The sequence below is a fragment of the Ascaphus truei genome, chromosome 5 (genome assembly GCF_040206685.1).
Source record: "Ascaphus truei isolate aAscTru1 chromosome 5, aAscTru1.hap1, whole genome shotgun sequence".
Taxonomy (NCBI): Eukaryota; Metazoa; Chordata; class Amphibia; order Anura; family Ascaphidae; genus Ascaphus; species Ascaphus truei.
Window position 1 is genome coordinate 33,347 of NC_134487.1, and position 23,222 is coordinate 56,568.

A 23,222-nucleotide genomic window follows, 5' to 3' on the forward strand; every position below is an offset into this window, starting at 1 on the left:
CATGCTAACGACAGGAAACAATCTTTGTATATATCTTTGTATATATAATAATAATAATAATAATAAAAAAAATAAGACAGGACAGACACTCCTACATTGCAATCAATAGAAAATAACTGGGACAGGCACTTCAAGGATGCATACGGTCCCGGATAAACTGTAGCTACCTATACACGTGTGCCTTGTCTCTAGACTCTGCAAATATCTCTATTTATATACCACCCATTGTGTACTCAGCGCTTTACAAGAGAGACCAAAAAGTACAGGAAATTATTATACAATAAGTTCAACAAACAAAAACAGACAATAGGAAAGTAAATCCCTGTCCTGGGTAGTTTACAATCTAAGAGAAATGTAAGGAGACTTACAGAGAGACAACAGGTGGGGGAACAAGTGCAGTAGATGACAATGCTTGTCCTTAATGGTGGGTACTTGTAGTATAAAGCACTTCTTGGGAACAATAGTTAGTGACTGAATGAGTGACAGTAGCAACGAGTAAAAGCTATTGAAATGCTTCATTTAAGTTGTGAATTTTAAGGTTGATCTTAAATGTGGGTGGAAGAGGGTATGTTGGCATATACTGAGTGTGTGTGAGTTTCACAGGTAAATTGATGGGAAAGGGTTTCAGGCAAGAGAGCGAGTGCGCAGTAGAGGTGTAAGAAGTATAATGGAGACAGTTATTAGTAGAGCTTAGGAGACGAGGAAGGGCATAACGAGACCAAAGATGATATGTAGGAAGGAGCAGATGAATAGAGAATAGTGTTGGACTGGGTCCTCAACTATAAAAAAATGGGTAACGGGTACCCGGCCAAAATGAAAGGTTCTACCCGGTCGGGTACACGGTTTGGCACTTACCTTCCGGGTGGCGGTGACATCTAGGATCAGCAGCAGTCCTGTGACGGTGGCAGCATCTGTGGTGTCTTCAGCCGGCGGGGGAGCTGCAGGCTCACAGACACAGCTTACCTGCTTCGGTGCTGTGGAAGTGATTCCTGCAGCTCCCCCCGCCAGGTGAAGACACCTCTGATGCTGCCAACATCAGAGGACTGCTGCTGCTGATCCTAGATGTCTTAGGAAAGGTAAGTATAAAAGATTATTTCCAGCTGCCCTGACATTACCCGACGCCGGGTATTACCCGGCCAAGTCCGCTTCTCAGTGGCCGGTTTCGAGTAATGTCCGGGTAGCTGGAAATGTGTCGGGTAACGCCGGGTACTCGGTACACCACTAATAGAGAACCTTAACAAAAAGGTAAGGAGGAGAACTTTGTAGGTGATCTGAAACTTGATGGGAAGCAAGGAGAGGGATTTAAGGAGGAGGAGGAGATGAGCAGATACTGTTGTGGGAGAAAGGGAAATTATTCAAGCAGCAGAGTTTTGGATAGATTGCAAATGAGAAAGTTGTGAAGCAGGGAGCCCTGTTAGCAGTATGTTAACCCATACGATAAGGGCATGCATTGGCGTTTTAGCAGTAGATTGACAGAGAAAAGGGCAAATCTTGGAAATATTACAGAGAAGAATCGACAAACTTTAGCCAGTGTCGTGAATGAAGATGGAAAGGGAAGAGTCAAATGTTACTCCTAGGCAATGTGCTTTCATGACAGGATGATGGTAGTACTGTTTACTGCGATGGAGAAAGGTGATATTAGGCCAGATTTAGGGGGAAATATGAGGAGCTCAGTTTTAGACATTAGGTTTAAGGCAGAAGAGTGTCATCCATGGAGGATATAGCCAGGAGGCCACCCGAAACTAGGAACTAAATTGCAGGAGTGACGGTAGGGTGGATAGGTGTGTATCATCTGCATAGAGATGATATCAAGGGCCAAAATAGTTGATAAGGTCAACTAGTGATAGTATGTAGTGAGAGAGGTCCCAGAACAGAGTCCTGAGGTATACCAACAGACAAAACAACAGGAGACAAAGACACGTTAGCAACAGAGATGGAGAATGTGTGATGGAGAAGTATGATGAAAACCAGGATATAAGTTTGCTGCGGATACGAAGAAAGAGTTTAGAATATGAATGAGAAGAGTGATTGACAGTATCAAAAGCAGAAGAGAGATCAAGCAGGATTAGTAAGTAAAATGGACCTTGGGAATTTTCTTTATGTACATAATTGGTTACATTGGGAAAGGCAGATTGTGAAGGGCCCAGAGGAGCATGTGATTTAAGAATGTTGATCAAACGGGAGATCACAAGACGTTCTAGCAATTAGGAGGCAAATGGTAGGACGGATACAGGGCGATAGTTAGAAATTCACACAAGGTCAAGGTTATTTTTGAGAATAGGGGTGACCACTGCATGCTTAAAAGGAAGAGTTGAAAGAGCCAAAGGATATGGAGGAATTGAAGATGTGGGTGAGAGTGAGAATATAGGATTGAGAGGGCATGTGGTAGAGGGAGAAGAGAAGATCAGGTTCCAGCTTTGTGACAGGAGAAAAGGAGTCAAGAGTGCAATGAGATCTAGATAGAAAAAGAGAGAGGGGGAAGGGAGAGAACGAATCTACTTGTGGATGGCATCCACCTTGCCTCAAGTGAGCAAAGGCTTGAGGAGAAATAAAGGATGGATGTTAAGTGGGAGGAGAAAGTCAGTGGTGGGACTCAAATACATAGAAGACAGTGTGAATGAAATTGGAGTGTTGATGAGTGAGGAAAAAGTAGTGTTTGACCTTAAAAAAAGGAGCAGAGTTTTACAGAACAGGACAAAGGTTTAGTGTAGAAAATCAGACTGTGAGATTTCCTCCATAGGTGTTAAGAGCAGCAGTGTGATGTGATGAAGTGTGATGAGAGCGTGCTTGTGAATTAAACCAATGCATGGGTTAGGCTGCGTCTATAGTAAGCACGCAACAGAAGGCAAAGTTAGCGCATGCCTGTCGCTCCAGCAATCCCCGCACTGAGGTCCGAGGCGACGGGGAAGCCCTGCATCGCTCGCACGCACTGTGGACGACCAAGCGTGTGCCCATGATAATCACGGCCTTAGAGGGATGAGTGTGTCAGAGCCTAGAAGGGGCATATAGATGATGGAGGAGGAGGGAGGAGGAGATGATAGCATTGTAAGAGTTAACAAGATAGTTAGTTTAAGCAGAAAGTGAGGAGAGGTTAGAGATAAGGGTAGATGTCAGAGGAGAGAGTTCAATTAAGCTGAGGTATCGAGTAGGACAGGGGTGAGGGGAATGAGAAGTGGTGGATGATGAGAGCAGAAGAGGTCATGTACAAATAGACCATGTTAGTCGTAGAGCAGACATTCCAGAGGGCACGTGAGAAGGGAAGAGTAAAGTGAGACAAGGAATGTGGATTACATTAGATGGGTTAATACGCTTAGCAGGGAGGTGGAGAGAGAGGCAAGAGGCAGAGGGTGGTGTAGGGGTAGAGGAAGAGATGTTGCATGTACCTTGTCAGAACATTAAAGAACGTCAATTCACACTGGTGCAGAGTTGATGATGAAATGCTGAATCCAGTTCACGTCCAATTCAATTTTAACAGAACTTTTTCATTCTTCATTACTGCAAAAAAAAAAGTAAAAAACAATGCATTACTATTTTCAAAATGGATTGAATTCCCCCACCAATGACTATGTGTTACCAATATATCCCTCTCAGTCCCACTGCAGCACATACTGTACCAGTGTGAAAGTAAGAAGGTACACAGTACCGGTAAAACAATACGTGCCGGTACTATGCACCATATGAATTATAAGGGGATGTAAATCTCCCAGTCTCTCTCCATATCCGCAACAGAGCGGGCTCCGGTCAGTGGCATGGATGCCCATATATGGGTATGCTCATATTTGGGCATCCCATGTCACTGACCGGAGCCGGCTCTGAGTATAGGGATATATGCGGAGACGCAGAGGTGCAAGGAAATGGGAGGAGGCACGGTGAGAAACAGGGAGAGACCACAGGAAGATAGAGGGCAACAACTTCCACAAGGTACTTGTATGGGTATAATTGTTTGTATTTTGTGCAGAGGGGGTAATTTCAGATAAAATACAATTCTCCACCCTCTACGAAACAATTCCACTTTGTTCAGTAAGCCAGAAAGTCTTGGTCCCATGTGGACTGAATTTAATGCAAATAAGGTCCTTAATACACAAGTAAAGAATAAAGTTACTTATTCTCTACTGTAAGAAGTGCCACATTGCCCACTATTTGGGTCCTGTGCCCAGATTGTGACCATGCATGGCAGAGGTGAGATTCCCCCAACTCCAATTTGCTACACTCTCCAAGAGAGATAATTGTGATCAGAGGTGGAACTAGGGGAGGGTGTGAGCAGGGTCACTGCCCAGGGAGTAACCTGACTGGGGGCACGGAAATCTCATTTAGTGCATATGTTGCGGCACTGCATTGATTGACCGGTCAATCTGCACTGCTGCCTGTCACAGTGACATCCTGATCGGGCACTGTGATCAGCTATAGCACTGACCCAGGTGAGATAGTTCAGCACTTTACAAGGAGGGAACAGATGTTGTGGGTGACAGATGCTGGAGGTAGGCCAAGACTGTTGGCCAGAGTAACGTGGAGACTTACTGCACTCTGCATGCCCATCCTCTCCCTGACATCAGGGGAAGGAAGTGGCCCTGGGGTGTGTGTAGGTATGCCAGATGTCAGTGTATGCATAAGTAAGTATGCCTGTGTAGTGGGAGGTGTAGGGGCGTTAAGCTGGAGGACTTAAAACAGGCACAAAAGCACATAGATACCTCTGATTATACCGCACCAAATGCTGATAATATCATGCTGTAGCTGCACTTTACAGAAGATGATGCAGATGTCATCATTGGTTGGTGGGTTCATTAAATCAATCCATCATATCATAACCACACTGTGCATATGATGTACTGAATCAGTAACACCAGGAAGACATCTCCATGTTAGGAGTAGAGTTGAAGTTAACAGAATATGTCCAGCACTGTGGTGTGTAGCCCATAAATAATAATTGTGCACATTACCAGAACAACATACTGTCAACTGCAAGATCATTTTGCTGCTTGTAGCGTATGCTCATCCTGTACAGTGTTGTAGTAGATCCGTCTCTTCAGTGTTCACTGCAACAAAAGTAAGACATTGCATTAATATTACAGACGTTTGGGGGCTGAAATCTCACTTCGCTGCGGACAATTTCCCTTTGCATAAGATTCTTGTGATTATGTCAATGATGATCAATAACTGCATCATAACACAGCCGCTCTATACAGAAGATGTACTTGCTCTCATTGGTCATTGAGGTAATACGTCACACAATGTACAGATATAGCAAGGATTATTTCTCCCACTTGTGCATTATGGCATTATGATGGGAAATGTTGTGAGATTCTGCATTATCAGCATCACTGAATCTTTTGGAAATTAAGTGATATTCTATGTTTTAATGCAATATTATGGGTGATCAGCCGGTAAAATAATAATAGCTTGCTGTATCTGTAGCCATGCTCTACCCATGATGTGCTGAACCAATGACTGCAGAGAGATTCAGAGTGCTAAACATGACTGGAACGCATCTCTGAATAATGGGCAGCAAAGCAGTGCAGAATAGGAGGTGAAAGTATTTAAAATGGAAGATCCTTAGCAGCTGTGTGGAGAGTAGACAGTACAGACTGACCAAGTAAATGGTAAAAGGAGTAACTTCAACATTACTTGGCTTTGTTCTCCACATTGAAGCTTTCCTCCTCTTTAAATCACTAATACTGATGCCATGTGTAACCTGTACTGAGAGTTATATAATCTACTGGCCTAGATGAAACCATATGATGCAAACAGGATCCATCCCACTCCAGATTCATAGAATTGAACCACCTCAACCTTTCATCAACAATCACATAGAACTGCAGCTGTGCGCTACTGCACATGTTCTTGTTATGAATGGTAGTAGATGTGGTCCTTGGGTCTTTACTTCATACTGTAGCCACCCTCTACTCATGATGTATTGAATCAACGAAAACTTGCATGGTTCAGATCACAGGAAGGGGTAGAGTAGAGATGAAAATATTCAATGTGAAACCCGTAGCAGCCGGATTGTGTGGAGTCAATAAAACGACAAATACTAAATGGTAAATGAGAAATATACACATTGCTTATCTGTCTCTGTGTAGTAATTTTCCTTCTCTTCAACTGTCCTTCAAATTTTCTCTTTTGCAAGAAAAGGAACACATGGCTTCAATATTCACTTCTGTTCTGCAGTCATCCCTCCTGAAATAAAAGTTAAGCATTGCATTGTTATTATGATAATACATACAATAAACCTTGCTCCAAACCATTTGATGCAAAGCAAATCCACCTCCCACCCACAGCTGTGCTCCTTCTAGAGCATGCATGTCAAACTCCAGTCCTCGAGGGTCCCAAACAGGCCAGGTTTTCAGTAGGGATATCCTGAAAACCTGGCCTGTTTGCTGCCCTCGAGGACTGGAGTTTGACATCCTTGTTCTTGAGCTTCTACCACGCAAGTCATCCATGTGAGTGACACTGTACTGCAGTCCTGGTCTGCACACAATCTACTGAATCAATGACATCACACTGTAAAGGCAATCTACAAGATGTATTAGTTGTCCACACTTCCGAAATGTTACTTTTATGTCCAAATCACTTATTCCCATGACCTGATATTTGTATTTGTTATTTATAGGATTGTCACAAAGAGTTGATGAGGTCACCAAATGATAGTATGTAGAGAGAAAGAGAGATCTCAGAACAGAGCCCTGATGTATACCCACAGACAGATCAATAGAAGACAAAGACATGTTAGCAACAGAGATGGAGAATGTGTGACAGGAAAGTTATGATGAAAACCAGGATAGAACTGTGTTACGGATACCAAGAGAGAGTTTAGAATATGAAGGAGGAGAGTGATTGAGAGCATCAAACGCAGCAGATAGATCAAGTAGGATTAGTAGGGAAAAGTGACCTTGGGAATTTGCTTTAAGCACAGTCTGTAGAACGAGCTGTACGAAAGGCAGGTTGTAAAGGATCCAGGAGGGAATGTGATTTAAGAATGTTGACATTCTAGCAATTAGGAGACAAACAGCAGGAGGGATACAGGGCGGTAGTTAGTAAGGCACATAGGGTGTAGGTTGTTTCTGAGAAAAGGGTGACCACTACAGGCTTAAAGTAAGAGGGTAAAGAGCCAGAGAATAGGGAGGAATTGAAGATGTGGGTGAGAGTGGGGACTAAGAGATGCAGTAAGGTGTGAGGGGATACGATCTAGAGGGCATGTGGTAGAGGGAGAAGAGAAGATGATTAGCTTCCAGCTCTGTAAGAGAAGAAAAGGAGTCAAATGCAGAAGGAGAATTAGGTAGAAGGAGAGAAGGGGGAAGGGACAGAAGGAATCTCCTTGTGGGTGGCATCCACCTTGCCTCTGAAGTAGTCAAATGCTTGAGGAGAAGTGAAGGAAGGATGGCAAGTGTGAGGAGAAGGTTAGTGGAGGGAGTCAAATACAGGGAAAAAAAGACAGCGTAAATTAAATTTGAGTGTTGATGAATGTGAAAAAAAAGTAGTGTGGTTTGGCCCCAGAGAGCAGCTTTATACAGGACTGGAGACATTTTTACTGTAGAAAAATCAAATATCAATTGTGTGATTTCCTTCATAGGCATTAAGAACAGCGAGTGGAAGTGTGATGAACATGTTTGGGAATTTAGCCAAGGGTGTGGGCTAGAGGGACAAGTGTGTCAGAGCCTAGAGGGGGCATATAGATAGGAGGATAGCATTGTAAGAGTTAATAAGATTGTTAGTTTAAGCGGAAAGAGAGAGAGAGGTTAGAGTAGATGTCAGAGGAGAGTTTAATTAAGCAGAGGAAAATCAGTGGGACAGGTAAGATGGGGTGAGGGGAATGACTGATTGTGAATGATGAGAGCAGAAGAGGTCATGTACAACTAGAGCCTTGTTAGTCAGAGAACGGACATTCCAGATGGCATAGGAGAAGGGAAGAGAAAAGTAAGGAAAGGAATGTGGATTACATTAGATAGGTTAACACTCTTAGCAGGGAGGCAGAGGCAGGGAGGCCCGATGTGTATATGAGCAGGTTCAAGATTATAAGAGATATCCCACACATCAGCAAACATAGAAGGAGACACAGAGATAGGTGTAGAGAGAGACAGAGATAGCTCTATGTAGAGAGAGAGGGACGTAGAGAGAATGAGACAGATAGGCGCAGAGAGAGGGGGCGCAGAGAGAGGAGGCGCCAAAAGAGGGGGCGCAGAGAGAGAGGGGGCGCAGAGAGAGGGGGCACAGAGAATAGGATATTAAAGAGTGCTTTTCATTGAGCAGTGCAGAAATAGCTGCAATAGAGGTCTGTACAAATGGTGCAGTGTGTAGACACATGCAAAGGTAGGGGAAGGAAAGAGGAGAACATGTGGATAAAAGCAGGAGTGTGGAAGTTAGAGAAATTAGAAAAGTTTAACAGAGGAGTGAGGAAACAACAAGCAGAAAGAACAAGAGAGAGGTTACATTGGGATGACGTTCTGTGGTAAAGAGAAAATGCTAGGAGAGAGCTTTCAAATATTAGAGGACATGAATTGAGGGAGCAAATGTATAAATCAAAACCTGAGGGGGAGGTATAGCACGAAAGCTTGCACAGCAGATTATAGTCTTAATGTTGCGTGTACCTGTCAGGGTATTCAAGAAGTTAAATTCTCACAAGTGCAGAGTTCATGATGAAATGCTGAATCTAGTCCCCCTCCAATTTAATTTTAATATAACTTTTCCATTCTTCATTACTGCAAAAAGCAAACAAAACAAAACCACATTGCATTACTATTTTCAAAATGGATTGAATGGCATATTCAACAGTGACTGTGTGATGCCAATATTCCCCACTCACTCGTAGTGAAGCACATATTGTACTAGTGTTGAAAGTAGGCCGGTAGAGTCAGGTACGCAGTACTGATAAAACAATAAGTGCCCGTCGTAAGTACCAGCTCCGCAACAGTGCGGGCATCACATTAGTGACGTGGATGAACATATATGGATAAGCCCATATTAAGGCATCACGTGACCAGAGCCGTCACTGACTGGGTATACGTAAAGACGCAGGGAGATGCAAGGAAAGGGAGGGAGAGAGACAGGGAGAAGATGTGAAACGGAGGAAGGCACGGATGGAGGGAGTTCTTCCGAGCTTCTGCGGGCCTCTCTCTTTCACTGGTGCATGCCGGGAGCTGGTCCCAACATCCACAAAGTGTGTGTGTATTATTGGTTGTATTTTATGGGGGTAGGAGGGTAGTGTGTATATTGTGTGTGTGGGAGTATTATATTGTGTGTAGAGGTGCAGAGGAGAGTACTAGATTGTGTATCTTGTGTAAGGGTGTTGTGTATATTGTGTTTGGAGCTATAATATTATTGGGGAGATTAGTATTGAGGAGGTATTATAGTGTGTATTGTGGGGAGTATTAGTGTGTGTATTGTTTGTGGGTGACAGATGCTGGGGGTATGCAGCAATCCCTGCACTGAGGTCCGAGGCGGCTCTGCATCGCTCGCACACACTGTGGATGACCAAGCATGTGCCCATGATAATCATGGCCTTAGAGGGATGAGTGTGTCAGAGCCTAGAAGGGGCATATATATGATGGAGGAGGGAGGAGGAGGAGGGAGGAGGAGATGATAGCATTGTAAAAGTTAACAAGATAGTTAGTTTAAGCAGAAAGTGAGGAGAGGTTAGAGATAAGGGTAGATGTCAGAGGAGAGAGTTCAATTAAGCTGAGGTATCGAGTAGGACAGGGTGAGGGGAATGAGAGGTGGTGGATGAGAGCAGAAGAGGTCATGTACAAATAGACCTTGTTAGTCAGAGAGCAGTCATTCCAGAGGGCACGTGAGAAGTGAAGAGTAAAGTGAGACATGGAATGTGGATTACATTAGATGGGTTAATACGCTTAGCAGGGAGGTGGAGAGAGAGAGGCAAGAGGCAGAGAGTGGTGCAGGGGTTGAGGAAGAGATGTTGCATGTACCTTATCAGAACATTAAAGAACATCAATTCACACTGGTGCAGAGTTGATGATGAATCCAGTTCACCTCCAATTCAATTTTAACAGAAATGTTTCATTCTTCATTACTGAAAAAAAAGAAAAGTAAAAAACATTTCATTACTATTTTCAAAATGGATTGAATTCCCCCAACAATGACTATGTGTTACCAATATATCCCTCTCAGTCCCACTGCAGCATATACTGTACCAGTGTGAAAATAGGAAGGTACACAGTACCGGTAAAACAATACGTGCCGGTACTATGCACCATATGAATTATAAGGGGATGTAAATCTCCCAGTCTCTCTCCATATCCGCAACAGAGCGGGCTCCGGTCAGTGGCATGGATGCCCATATATGGGTATGCTCATATTTGGGCATCCCATGTCACTGACCGGAGCCGGCTCTGAGTATAGGGATATATGCGGAGACGCAGAGGTGCAAGGAAATGGGAGGAGGCACGGTGAGAAACAGGGAGAGACCACAGGAAGATAGAGGGCAACAACTTCCACAAGGTACTTGTATGGGTATAATTGTTTGTATTTTGTGCAGAGGGGGTAATTTCAGATAAAATACAATTCTCCACCCTCTACGAAACAATTCCACTTTGTTCAGTAAGCCAGAAAGTCTTGGTCCCATGTGGACTGAATTTAATGCAAATAAGGTCCTTAATACACAAGTAAAGAATAAAGTTACTTATTCTCTACTGTAAGAAGTGCCACATTGCCCACTATTTGGGTCCTGTGCCCAGATTGTGACCATGCATGGCAGAGGTGAGATTCCCCCAACTCCAATTTGCTACACTCTCCAAGAGATAATTGTGATCAGAGGTGGAACTAGGGGAGGGTGTGAGCAGGGTCACTGCCCAGGGAGTAACCTGACTGGGGGCACGGAAATCTCATTTAGTGCATATGTTGCGGCACTGCATTGATTGACCGGTCAATCTGCACTGCTGCCTGTCACAGTGACATCCTGATCGGGCACTGTGATCAGCTATAGCACTGACCCAGGTGAGATAGTTCAGCACTTTACAAGGAGGGAACAGATGTTGTGGGTGACAGATGCTGGAGGTAGGCCAAGACTGTTGGCCAGAGTAACGTGGAGACTTACTGCACTCTGCATGCCCATCCTCTCCCTGACATCAGGGGAAGGAAGTGGCCCTGGGGTGTGTGTAGGTATGCCAGATGTCAGTGTATGCATAAGTAAGTATGCCTGTGTAGTGGGAGGTGTAGGGGCGTTAAGCTGGAGGACTTAAAACAGGCACAAAAGCACATAGATACCTCTGATTATACCGCACCAAATGCTGATAATATCATGCTGTAGCTGCACTTTACAGAAGATGATGCAGATGTCATCATTGGTTGGTGGGTTCATTAAATCAATCCATCATATCATAACCACACTGTGCATATGATGTACTGAATCAGTAACACCAGGAAGACATCTCCATGTTAGGAGTAGAGTTGAAGTTAACAGAATATGTCCAGCACTGTGGTGTGTAGCCCATAAATAATAATTGTGCACATTACCAGAACAACATACTGTCAACTGCAAGATCATTTTGCTGCTTGTAGCGTATGCTCATCCTGTACAGTGTTGTAGTAGATCCGTCTCTTCAGTGTTCACTGCAACAAAAGTAAGACATTGCATTAATATTACAGACGTTTGGGGGCTGAAATCTCACTTCGCTGCGGACAATTTCCCTTTGCATAAGATTCTTGTGATTATGTCAATGATGATCAATAACTGCATCATAACACAGCCGCTCTATACAGAAGATGTACTTGCTCTCATTGGTCATTGAGGTAATACGTCACACAATGTACAGATATAGCAAGGATTATTTCTCCCACTTGTGCATTATGGCATTATGATGGGAAATGTTGTGAGATTCTGCATTATCAGCATCACTGAATCTTTTGGAAATTAAGTGATATTCTATGTTTTAATGCAATATTATGGGTGATCAGCCGGTAAAATAATAATAGCTTGCTGTATCTGTAGCCATGCTCTACCCATGATGTGCTGAACCAATGACTGCAGAGAGATTCAGAGTGCTAAACATGACTGGAACGCATCTCTGAATAATGGGCAGCAAAGCAGTGCAGAATAGGAGGTGAAAGTATTTAAAATGGAAGATCCTTAGCAGCTGTGTGGAGAGTAGACAGTACAGACTGACCAAGTAAATGGTAAAAGGAGTAACTTCAACATTACTTGGCTTTGTTCTCCACATTGAAGCTTTCCTCCTCTTTAAATCACTAATACTGATGCCATGTGTAACCTGTACTGAGAGTTATATAATCTACTGGCCTACACTGGCGACACACTTTATTCGAGCTTGGCTAGTCCCACGAATTCGGGTATACCCGGGTGTATTGAGGTTTGTGACTGTTTTCTGCCCGAGTGCATTGAGTTATTTTCCAAGCAGGGATTGAAGCATTTTATTCCCGCTGGCTGCAATACTGCACAGTATATATATATATACTGCATTACAATACATGAATTTATGACATCTGGTAGACACGCGAAGCATTGCAGCCTATTAAATCCTAATCATTATCATTTAACAGATCAGCCGCCCATCAGCCAGGCATGAACCCAGGCTGGGAAGGCAAAGGCAACGGGGCTTGTCAGAGGTGAGGAGTGGCGCATTCCAGGTATCTGCCAGGTACATACTGGGTATTTGCTCGAATAAAGTGTGTCGGTGCAGTAGATGAAACCATATGATGCAAACAGGATCCATCCCACTCCAGATTCATAGAATTGAACCACCTCAACCTTTCATAACAATCACATAGAACTGCAGCTGTGCGCTACTGCACATGTTCTTGTTATGAATGGTAGTAGATGTGGTCCTTGGGTCTTTACTTCATACTGTAGCCACCCTCTACTCATGATGTATTGAATCAACGAAAACTTGCATGGTTCAGATCACAGGAAGGGGTAGAGTAGAGATGAAAATATTCAATGTGAAACCCGTAGCAGCCGGATTGTGTGGAGTCAATAAAACGACAAATACTAAATGGTAAATGAGAAATATACACATTGCTTATCTGTCTCTGTGTAGTAATTTTCCTTCTCTTCAACTGTCCTTCAAATTTTCTCTTTTGCAAGAAAAGGAACACATGGCTTCAATATTCACTTCTGTTCTGCAGTCATCCCTCCTGAAATAAAAGTTAAGCATTGCATTGTTATTATGATAATACATACAATAAACCTTGCTCCAAACCATTTGATGCAAAGCAAATCCACCTCCCACCCACAGCTGTGCTCCTTCTAGAGCATGCATGTCAAACTCCAGTCCTCGAGGGTCCCAAACAGGCCAGGTTTTCAGTAGGGATATCCTGAAAACCTGGCCTGTTTGCTGCCCTCGAGGACTGGAGTTTGACATCCTTGTTCTTGAGCTTCTACCACGCAAGTCATCCATGTGAGTGACACTGTACTGCAGTCCTGGTCTGCACACAATCTACTGAATCAATGACATCACACTGTAAAGGCAATCTACAAGATGTATTAGTTGTCCACACTTCCGAAATGTTACTTTTATGTCCAAATCACTTATTCCCATGACCTGATATTTGTATTTGTTATTTATAGGATTGTCACAAAGAGTTGATGAGGTCACCAAATGATAGTATGTAGAGAGAAAGAGAGATCTCAGAACAGAGCCCTGATGTATACCCACAGACAGATCAATAGAAGACGAAGACATGTTAGCAACAGAGATGGAGAATGTGTGACAGGAAAGTTATGATGAAAACCAGGATAGAACTGTGTTACGGATACCAAGAGAGAGTTTAGAATATGAAGGAGGAGAGTGATTGAGAGCATCAAAACGCAGCAGATAGATCAAGTAGGATTAGTAGGGAAAAGTGACCTTGGGAATTTGCTTTAAGCACAGTCTGTAGAACGAGCTGTACGAAGGGCAGGTTGTAAAGGATCCAGGAGGGAATGTGATTTAAGAATGTTGACATTCTAGCAATTAGGAGACAAACAGCAGGAGGGATACAGGGCGGTAGTTAGTAAGGCACATAGGGTGTAGGTTGTTTCTGAGAAAAGGGTGACCACTACAGGCTTAAAGTAAGAGGGTAAAGAGCCAGAGAATAGGGAGGAATTGAAGATGTGGGTGAGAGTGGGGACTAAGAGATGCAGTAAGGTGTGAGGGGATACGATCTAGAGGGCATGTGGTAGAGGGAGAAGAGAAGATGATTAGCTTCCAGCTCTGTAAGAGAAGAAAAGGAGTCAAATGCAGAAGGAGAATTAGGTAGAAGGAGAGAAGGGGGAAGGGACAGAAGGAATCTCCTTGTGGGTGGCATCCACCTTGCCTCTGAAGTAGTCAAATGCTTGAGGAGAAGTGAAGGAAGGATGGCAAGTGTGAGGAGAAGGTTAGTGGAGGGAGTCAAATACAGGGAAAAAAAGATAGCGTAAATTAAATTTGAGTGTTGATGAATGTGAAAAAAAAGTAGTGTGGTTTGGCCACAGAGAGCAGCTTTATACAGGACTGGAGACATTTTTACTGTAGAAAAATCAAATATCAATTGTGTGATTTCCTTCATAGGCATTAAGAACAGCGAGTGGAAGTGTGATGAACATGTTTGGGAATTTAGCCAAGGGTGTGGGCTAGAGGGACAAGTGTGTCAGAGCCTAGAGGGGGCATATAGATAGGAGGATAGCATTGTAAGAGTTAATAAGATTGTTAGTTTAAGCGGAAAGAGAGAGAGAGCAGAGAGGTTAGAGTAGATGTCAGAGGAGAGTTTAATTAAGCAGAGGCAAATCAGTGGGACAGGTAAGATGGGGTGAGGGGAATGACTGATTGTGAATGATGAGAGCAGAAGAGGTCATGTACAACTAGAGCCTTGTTAGTCAGAGAACGGACATTCCAGATGGCATAGGAGAAGGGAAGAGAAAAGTAAGGAAAGGAATGTGGATTACATTAGATAGGTTAACACTCTTAGCAGGGAGGCAGAGGCAGGGAGGCCCGATGTGTATATGAGCAGGTTCAAGATTATAAGAGATATCCCACACATCAGCAAACATAGAAGGAGACACAGAGATAGGTGTAGAGAGAGACAGAGATAGCTCTATGTAGAGAGAGAGGGACGTAGAGAGAATGAGACAGATAGGCGCAGAGAGAGGGGGCGCAGAGAGAGGAGGCGCCAAAAGAGGGGGCGCAGAGAGAGGGGGCACAGAGAATAGGATATTAAAGAGTGCTTTTCATTGAGCAGTGCAGAAATAGCTGCAATAGAGGTCTGTACAAATGGTGCAGTGTGTAGACACATGCAAAGGTAGGGGAAGGAAAGAGGAGAACATGTGGATAAAAGCAGGAGTGTGGAAGTTAGAGAAATTAGAAAAGTTTAACAGAGGAGTGAGGAAACAGCAAGCAGAAAGAACAAGAGAGAGGTTACATTGGGATGACGTTCTGTGGTAAAGAGAAAATGCTAGGAGAGAGCTTTCAAATATTAGAGGACATGAATTGAGGCAGCAAATGTATAAATCAAAACCTGAGGGGGAGGTATAGCACGAAAGCTTGCACAGCAGATTATAGTCTTAATGTTGCGTGTACCTGTCAGGGTATTCAAGAAGTTAAATTCTCACAAGTGCAGAGTTCATGATGAAATGCTGAATCTAGTCCCCCTCCAATTTAATATAACTTTTCCATTCTTCATTACTGCAAAAAGCAAACAAAACAAAACCACATTGCATTACTATTTTCAAAATGGATTGAATGGCATATTCAACAGTGACTGTGTGATGCCAATATTCCCCACTCACTCGTAGTGAAGCACATATTGTACTAGTGTTGAAAGTAGGCCGGTAGAGTCAGGTACGCAGTACTGATAAAACAATAAGTGCCCGTCGTAAGTACCAGCTCCGCAACAGTGCGGGCATCACATTAGTGACGTGGATGAACATATATGGATAAGCCCATATTAAGGCATCACGTGACCAGAGCCGTCACTGACTGGGTATACGTAAAGACGCAGGGAGATGCAAGGAAAGGGAGGGAGAGAGACAGGGAGAAGATGTGAAACGGAGGAAGGCACGGATGGAGGGAGTTCTTCCGAGCTTCTGCGGGCCTCTCTCTTTCACTGGTGCATGCCGGGAGCTGGTCCCAACATCCACAAAGTGTGTGTGTATTATTGGTTGTATTTTATGGGGGTAGGAGGGTAGTGTGTATATTGTGTGTGTGGGAGTATTATATTGTGTGTAGAGGTGCAGAGGAGAGTACTAGATTGTGTATCTTGTGTAAGGGTGTTGTGTATATTGTGTTTGGAGCTATAATATTATTGGGGAGATTAGTATTGAGGAGGTATTATAGTGTGTATTGTGGGGAGTATTAGTGTGTGTATTGTTTGTGGGTGACAGATGCTGGGGGTATGCAGCAATCCCTGCACTGAGGTCCGAGGCGGCTCTGCATCGCTCGCACGCACTGTGGACGACCAAGCATGTGCCCATGATAATCATGGCCTTAGAGGGATGAGTGTGTCAGAGCCTAGAAGGGGTATATATATAATGGAGGAGGGAGGAGGAAGGAGGAGGAGGGAGGAGGAGATGATAGCATTGTAAAAGTTAACAAGATAGTTAGTTTAAGCAGAAAGTGAGGAGAGGTTAGAGATAAGGGTAGATGTCAGAGGAGAGAGTTCAATTAAGCTGAGGTATCGAGTAGGACAGGGGTGAGGGGAATGAGAGGTGGTGGATGAGAGCAGAAGAGGTCATGTACAAATAGACCTTGTTAGTCAGAGAGCAGTCATTCCAGAGGGCACGTGAGAAGTGAAGAGTAAAGTGAGACATGGAATGTGGATTACATTAGATGGGTTAATACGCTTAGCAGGGAGGTGGAGAGAGAGAGGCAAGAGGCAGAGAGTGGTGCAGGGGTTGAGGAAGAGATGTTGCATGTACCTTATCAGAACATTAAAGAACATCAATTCACACTGGTGCAGAGTTGATGATGAATCCAGTTCACCTCCAATTCAATTTTAACAGAAATGTTTCATTCTTCATTACTGAAAAAAAAGAAAAGTAAAAAACATTTCATTACTATTTTCAAAATGGATTGAATTCCCCCAACAATGACTATGTGTTACCAATATATCCCTCTCAGTCCCACTGCAGCATATACTGTACCAGTGTGAAAGTAGGAAGGTACACAGTACCGGTAAAACAATACGTGCCGGTACTATGCACCATATGAATTATAAGGGGATGTAAATCTCCCAGTCTCTCTCCATATCCGCAACAGAGCGGGCTCCGGTCAGTGGCATGGATGCCCATATATGGGTATGCTCATATTTGGGCATCCCATGTCACTGACCGGAGCCGGCTCTGAGTATAGGGATATATGCGGAGACGCAGAGGTGCAAGGAAATGGGAGGAGGCACGGTGAGAAACAGGGAGAGACCACAGGAAGATAGAGGGCAACAACTTCCACAAGGTACTTGTATGGGTATAATTGTTTGTATTTTGTGCAGAGGGGGTAATTTCAGATAAAATACAATTCTCCACCCTCTACGAAACAATTCCACTTTGTTCAGTAAGCCAGAAAGTCTTGGTCCCATGTGGACTGAATTTAATGCAAATAAGGTCCTTAATACACAAGTAAAGAATAAAGTTACTTATTCTCTACTGTAAGAAGTGCCACATTGCCCACTATTTGGGTCCTGTGCCCAGATTGTGACCATGCATGGCAGAGGTGAGATTCCCCCAACTCCAATTTGCTACACTCTCCAAGAGAGATAATTGTGATCAGAGGTGGAACTAGGGGAGGGTGTGAGCAGGGTCACTGCCCAGGGAGTAACCTGACTGGGGGCACGGAAATCTCATTTAGTGCATATGTTGCGGCACTGCATTGATTGACCGGTCAATCTGCACTGCTGCCTGTCACAGTGACATCCTGATCGGGCACTGTGATCAGCTATAGCACTGACCCAGGTGAGATAGTTCAGCACTTTACAAGGAGGGAACAGATGTTGTGGGTGACAGATGCTGGAGGTAGGCCAAGACTGTTGGCCAGAGTAACGTGGAGACTTACTGCACTCTGCATGCCCATCCTCTCCCTGACATCAGGGGAAGGAAGTGGCCCTGGGGTGTGTGTAGGTATGCCAGATGTCAGTGTATGCATAAGTAAGTATGCCTGTGTAGTGGGAGGTGTAGGGGCGTTAAGCTGGAGGACTTAAAACAGGCACAAAAGCACATAGATACCTCTGATTATACCGCACCAAATGCTGATAATATCATGCTGTAGCTGCACTTTACAGAAGATGATGCAGATGTCATCATTGGTTGGTGGGTTCATTAAATCAATCCATCATATCATAACCACACTGTGCATATGATGTACTGAATCAGTAACACCAGGAAGACATCTCCATGTTAGGAGTAGAGTTGAAGTTAACAGAATATGTCCAGCACTGTGGTGTGTAGCCCATAAATAATAATTGTGCACATTACCAGAACAACATACTGTCAACTGCAAGATCATTTTGCTGCTTGTAGCGTATGCTCATCCTGTACAGTGTTGTAGTAGATCCGTCTCTTCAGTGTTCACTGCAACAAAAGTAAGACATTGCATTAATATTACAGACGTTTGGGGGCTGAAATCTCACTTCGCTGCGGACAATTTCCCTTTGCATAAGATTCTTGTGATTATGTCAATGATGATCAATAACTGCATCATAACACAGCCGCTCTATACAGAAGATGTACTTGCTCTCATTGGTCATTGAGGTAATACGTCACACAATGTACAGATATAGCAAGGATTATTTCTCCCACTTGTGCATTATGGCATTATGATGGGAAATGTTGTGAGATTCTGCATTATCAGCATCACTGAATCTTTTGGAAATTAAGTGATATTCTATGTTTTAATGCAATATTATGGGTGATCAGCCGGTAAAATAATAATAGCTTGCTGTATCTGTAGCCATGCTCTACCCATGATGTGCTGAACCAATGACTGCAGAGAGATTCAGAGTGCTAAACATGACTGGAACGCATCTCTGAATAATGGGCAGCAAAGCAGTGCAGAATAGGAGGTGAAAGTATTTAAAATGGAAGATCCTTAGCAGCTGTGTGGAGAGTAGACAGTACAGACTGACCAAGTAAATGGTAAAAGGAGTAACTTCAACATTACTTGGCTTTGTTCTCCACATTGAAGCTTTCCTCCTCTTTAAATCACTAATACTGATGCCATGTGTAACCTGTACTGAGAGTTATATAATCTACTGGCCTAGATGAAACCATATGATGCAAACAGGATCCATCCCACTCCAGATTCATAGAATTGAACCACCTCAACCTTTCATCAACAATCACATAGAACTGCAGCTGTGCGCTACTGCACATGTTCTTGTTATGAATGGTAGTAGATGTGGTCCTTGGGTCTTTACTTCATACTGTAGCCACCCTCTACTCATGATGTATTGAATCAACGAAAACTTGCATGGTTCAGATCACAGGAAGGGGTAGAGTAGAGATGAAAATATTCAATGTGAAACCCGTAGCAGCCGGATTGTGTGGAGTCAATAAAACGACAAATACTAAATGGTAAATGAGAAATATACACATTGCTTATCTGTCTCTGTGTAGTAATTTTCCTTCTCTTCAACTGTCCTTCAAATTTTCTCTTTTGCAAGAAAAGGAACACATGGCTTCAATATTCACTTCTGTTCTGCAGTCATCCCTCCTGAAATAAAAGTTAAGCATTGCATTGTTATTATGATAATACATACAATAAACCTTGCTCCAAACCATTTGATGCAAAGCAAATCCACCTCCCACCCACAGCTGTGCTCCTTCTAGAGCATGCATGTCAAACTCCAGTCCTCGAGGGTCCCAAACAGGCCAGGTTTTCAGTAGGGATATCCTGAAAACCTGGCCTGTTTGCTGCCCTCGAGGACTGGAGTTTGACATCCTTGTTCTTGAGCTTCTACCACGCAAGTCATCCATGTGAGTGACACTGTACTGCAGTCCTGGTCTGCACACAATCTACTGAATCAATGACATCACACTGTAAAGGCAATCTACAAGATGTATTAGTTGTCCACACTTCCGAAATGTTACTTTTATGTCCAAATCACTTATTCCCATGACCTGATATTTGTATTTGTTATTTATAGGATTGTCACAAAGAGTTGATGAGGTCACCAAATGATAGTATGTAGAGAGAAAGAGAGATCTCAGAACAGAGCCCTGATGTATACCCACAGACAGATCAATAGAAGACGAAGACATGTTAGCAACAGAGATGGAGAATGTGTGACAGGAAAGTTATGATGAAAACCAGGATAGAACTGTGTTACGGATACCAAGAGAGAGTTTAGAATATGAAGGAGGAGAGTGATTTAGAGCATCAAACGCAGCAGATAGATCAAGTAGGATTAGTAGGGAAAAGTGACCTTGGGAATTTGCTTTAAGCACAGTCTGTAGAACGAGCTGTACGAAAGGCAGGTTGTAAAGGATCCAGGAGGGAATGTGATTTAAGAATGTTGACATTCTAGCAATTAGGAGACAAACAGCAGGAGGGATACAGGGCGGTAGTTAGTAAGGCACATAGGGTGTAGGTTGTTTCTGAGAAAAGGGTGACCACTACAGGCTTAAAGTAAGAGGGTAAAGAGCCAGAGAATAGGGAGGAATTGAAGATGTGGGTGAGAGTGGGGACTAAGAGATGCAGTAAGGTGTGAGGGGATACGATCTAGAGGGCATGTGGTAGAGGGAGAAGAGAAGATGATTAGCTTCCAGCTCTGTAAGAGAAGAAAAGGAGTCAAATGCAGAAGGAGAATTAGGTAGAAGGAGAGAAGGGGGAAGGGACAGAAGGAATCTCCTTGTGGGTGGCATCCACCTTGCCTCTGAAGTAGTCAAATGCTTGAGGAGAAGTGAAGGAAGGATGGCAAGTGTGAGGAGAAGGTTAGTGGAGGGAGTCAAATACAGGGAAAAAAAGACAGCATAAATTAAATTTGAGTGTTGATGAATGTGAAAAAAAAGTAGTGTGGTTTGGCCCCAGAGAGCAGCTTTATACAGGACTGGAGACATTTTTACTGTAGAAAAATCAAATATCAATTGTGTGATTTCCTTCATAGGCATTAAGAACAGCGAGTGGAAGTGTGATGAACATGTTTGGGAATTTAGCCAAGGGTGTGGGCTAGAGGGACAAGTGTGTCAGAGCCTAGAGGGGGCATATAGATAGGAGGATAGCATTGTAAGAGTTAATAAGATTGTTAGTTTAAGCGGAAAGAGAGAGAGAGCAGAGAGGTTAGAGTAGATGTCAGAGGAGAGTTTAATTAAGCAGAGGCAAATCAGTGGGACAGGTAAGATGGGGTGAGGGGAATGACTGATTGTGAATGATGAGAGCAGAAGAGGTCATGTACAACTAGAGCCTTGTTAGTCAGAGAACGGACATTCCAGAGGGCATAGGAGAAGGGAAGAGAAAAGTAAGGAAAGGAATGTGGATTACATTAGATAGGTTAACACTCTTAGCAGGGAGGCAGAGGCAGGGAGGCCTGATGTGTATATGAGCAGGTTCAAGATTATAAGAGATATCCCACACATCAGCAAACATAGAAGGAGACACAGAGATAGGGGTAGAGAGAGACAGAGATAGCTCTATGTAGAGAGAGAGGGACGTAGAGAGAATGAGACAGATAGGCGCAGAGAGAGGGGGCGCAGAGAGAGGAGGCGCCAAAAGAGGGGGCGCAGAGAGAGGGGGCACAGAGAATAGGATATTAAAGAGTGCTTTTCATTGAGCAGTGCAGAAATAGCTGCAATAGAGGTCTGTACAAATGGTGCAGTGTGTAGACACATGCAAAGGTAGGGGAAGGAAAGAGGAGAACATGTGGATAAAAGCAGGAGTGTGGAAGTTAGAGAAATTAGAAAAGTTTAACAGAGGAGTGAGGAAACAGCAAGCAGAAAGAACAAGAGAGAGGTTACATTGGGATGACGTTCTGTGGTAAAGAGAAAATGCTAGGAGAGAGCTTTCAAATATTAGAGGACATGAATTGAGGGAGCAAATGTATAAATCAAAACCTGAGGGGGAGGTATAGCACGAAAGCTTGCACAGCAGATTATAGTCTTAATGTTGCGTGTACCTGTCAGGGTATTCAAGAAGTTAAATTCTCACAAGTGCAGAGTTCATGATGAAATGCTGAATCTAGTCCCCCTCCAATTTAATATAACTTTTCCATTCTTCATTACTGCAAAAAGCAAACAAAACAAAACCACATTGCATTACTATTTTCAAAATGGATTGAATGGCATATTCAACAGTGACTGTGTGATGCCAATATTCCCCACTCACTCGTAGTGAAGCACATATTGTACTAGTGTTGAAAGTAGGCCGGTAGAGTCAGGTACGCAGTACTGATAAAACAATAAGTGCCCGTCGTAAGTACCAGCTCCGCAACAGTGCGGGCATCACATTAGTGACGTGGATGAACATATATGGATAAGCCCATATTAAGGCATCACGTGACCAGAGCCGTCACTGACTGGGTATACGTAAAGACGCAGGGAGATGCAAGGAAAGGGAGGGAGAGAGACAGGGAGAAGATGTGAAACGGAGGAAGGCACGGATGGAGGGAGTTCTTCCGAGCTTCTGCGGGCCTCTCTCTTTCACTGGTGCATGCCGGGAGCTGGTCCCAACATCCACAAAGTGTGTGTGTATTATTGGTTGTATTTTATGGGGGTAGGAGGGTAGTGTGTATATTGTGTGTGTGGGAGTATTATATTGTGTGTAGAGGTGCAGAGGAGAGTACTAGATTGTGTATCTTGTGTAAGGGTGTTGTGTATATTGTGTTTGGAGCTATAATATTATTGGGGAGATTAGTATTGAGGAGGTATTATAGTGTGTATTGTGGGGAGTATTAGTGTGTGTATTGTTTGTGGGTGACAGATGCTGGGGGTATGCAGCAATCCCTGCACTGAGGTCCGAGGCGGCTCTGCATCGCTCGCACGCACTGTGGACGACCAAGCATGTGCCCATGATAATCATGGCCTTAGAGGGATGAGTGTGTCAGAGCCTAGAAGGGGTATATATATAATGGAGGAGGGAGGAGGAAGGAGGAGGAGGGAGGAGGAGATGATAGCATTGTAAAAGTTAACAAGATAGTTAGTTTAAGCAGAAAGTGAGGAGAGGTTAGAGATAAGGGTAGATGTCAGAGGAGAGAGTTCAATTAAGCTGAGGTATCGAGTAGGACAGGGGTGAGGGGAATGAGAGGTGGTGGATGAGAGCAGAAGAGGTCATGTACAAATAGACCTTGTTAGTCAGAGAGCAGTCATTCCAGAGGGCACGTGA

At 43.6% G+C, this 23,222-nt stretch overlaps 1 long non-coding RNA gene across 8 annotated transcripts in view; it reads right to left on the reverse strand.

Annotated features, from left to right (window-relative positions):
* The window catches only part of LOC142494773 (uncharacterized), a 55,922-nt gene that overhangs the window by 8,901 nt on the left and 23,799 nt on the right, over positions 1 to 23,222 (reverse strand). For 4 of the 8 annotated variants that reach the window (XR_012801581.1, XR_012801574.1, XR_012801576.1 and 1 more), the window contains 12 exons: positions 22,018 to 22,122; positions 19,500 to 19,619; positions 18,383 to 18,478; positions 16,835 to 16,938; positions 15,498 to 15,602; positions 12,979 to 13,098; positions 11,464 to 11,559; positions 9,918 to 10,021; positions 8,583 to 8,693; positions 6,055 to 6,174; positions 4,938 to 5,033; positions 3,384 to 3,495 (listed from right to left, as the gene is read on the reverse strand). This is a non-coding gene — a long non-coding RNA (uncharacterized LOC142494773). The remainder of the gene's footprint in view (positions 1 to 3,383; positions 3,496 to 4,937; positions 5,034 to 6,054; positions 6,175 to 8,582; positions 8,694 to 9,917; positions 10,022 to 11,463; positions 11,560 to 12,978; positions 13,099 to 15,497; positions 15,603 to 16,834; positions 16,939 to 18,382; positions 18,479 to 19,499; positions 19,620 to 22,017; positions 22,123 to 23,222) is intronic. The other 4 variants (XR_012801579.1, XR_012801580.1, XR_012801577.1 and 1 more) reach the window with 4 other exon arrangements.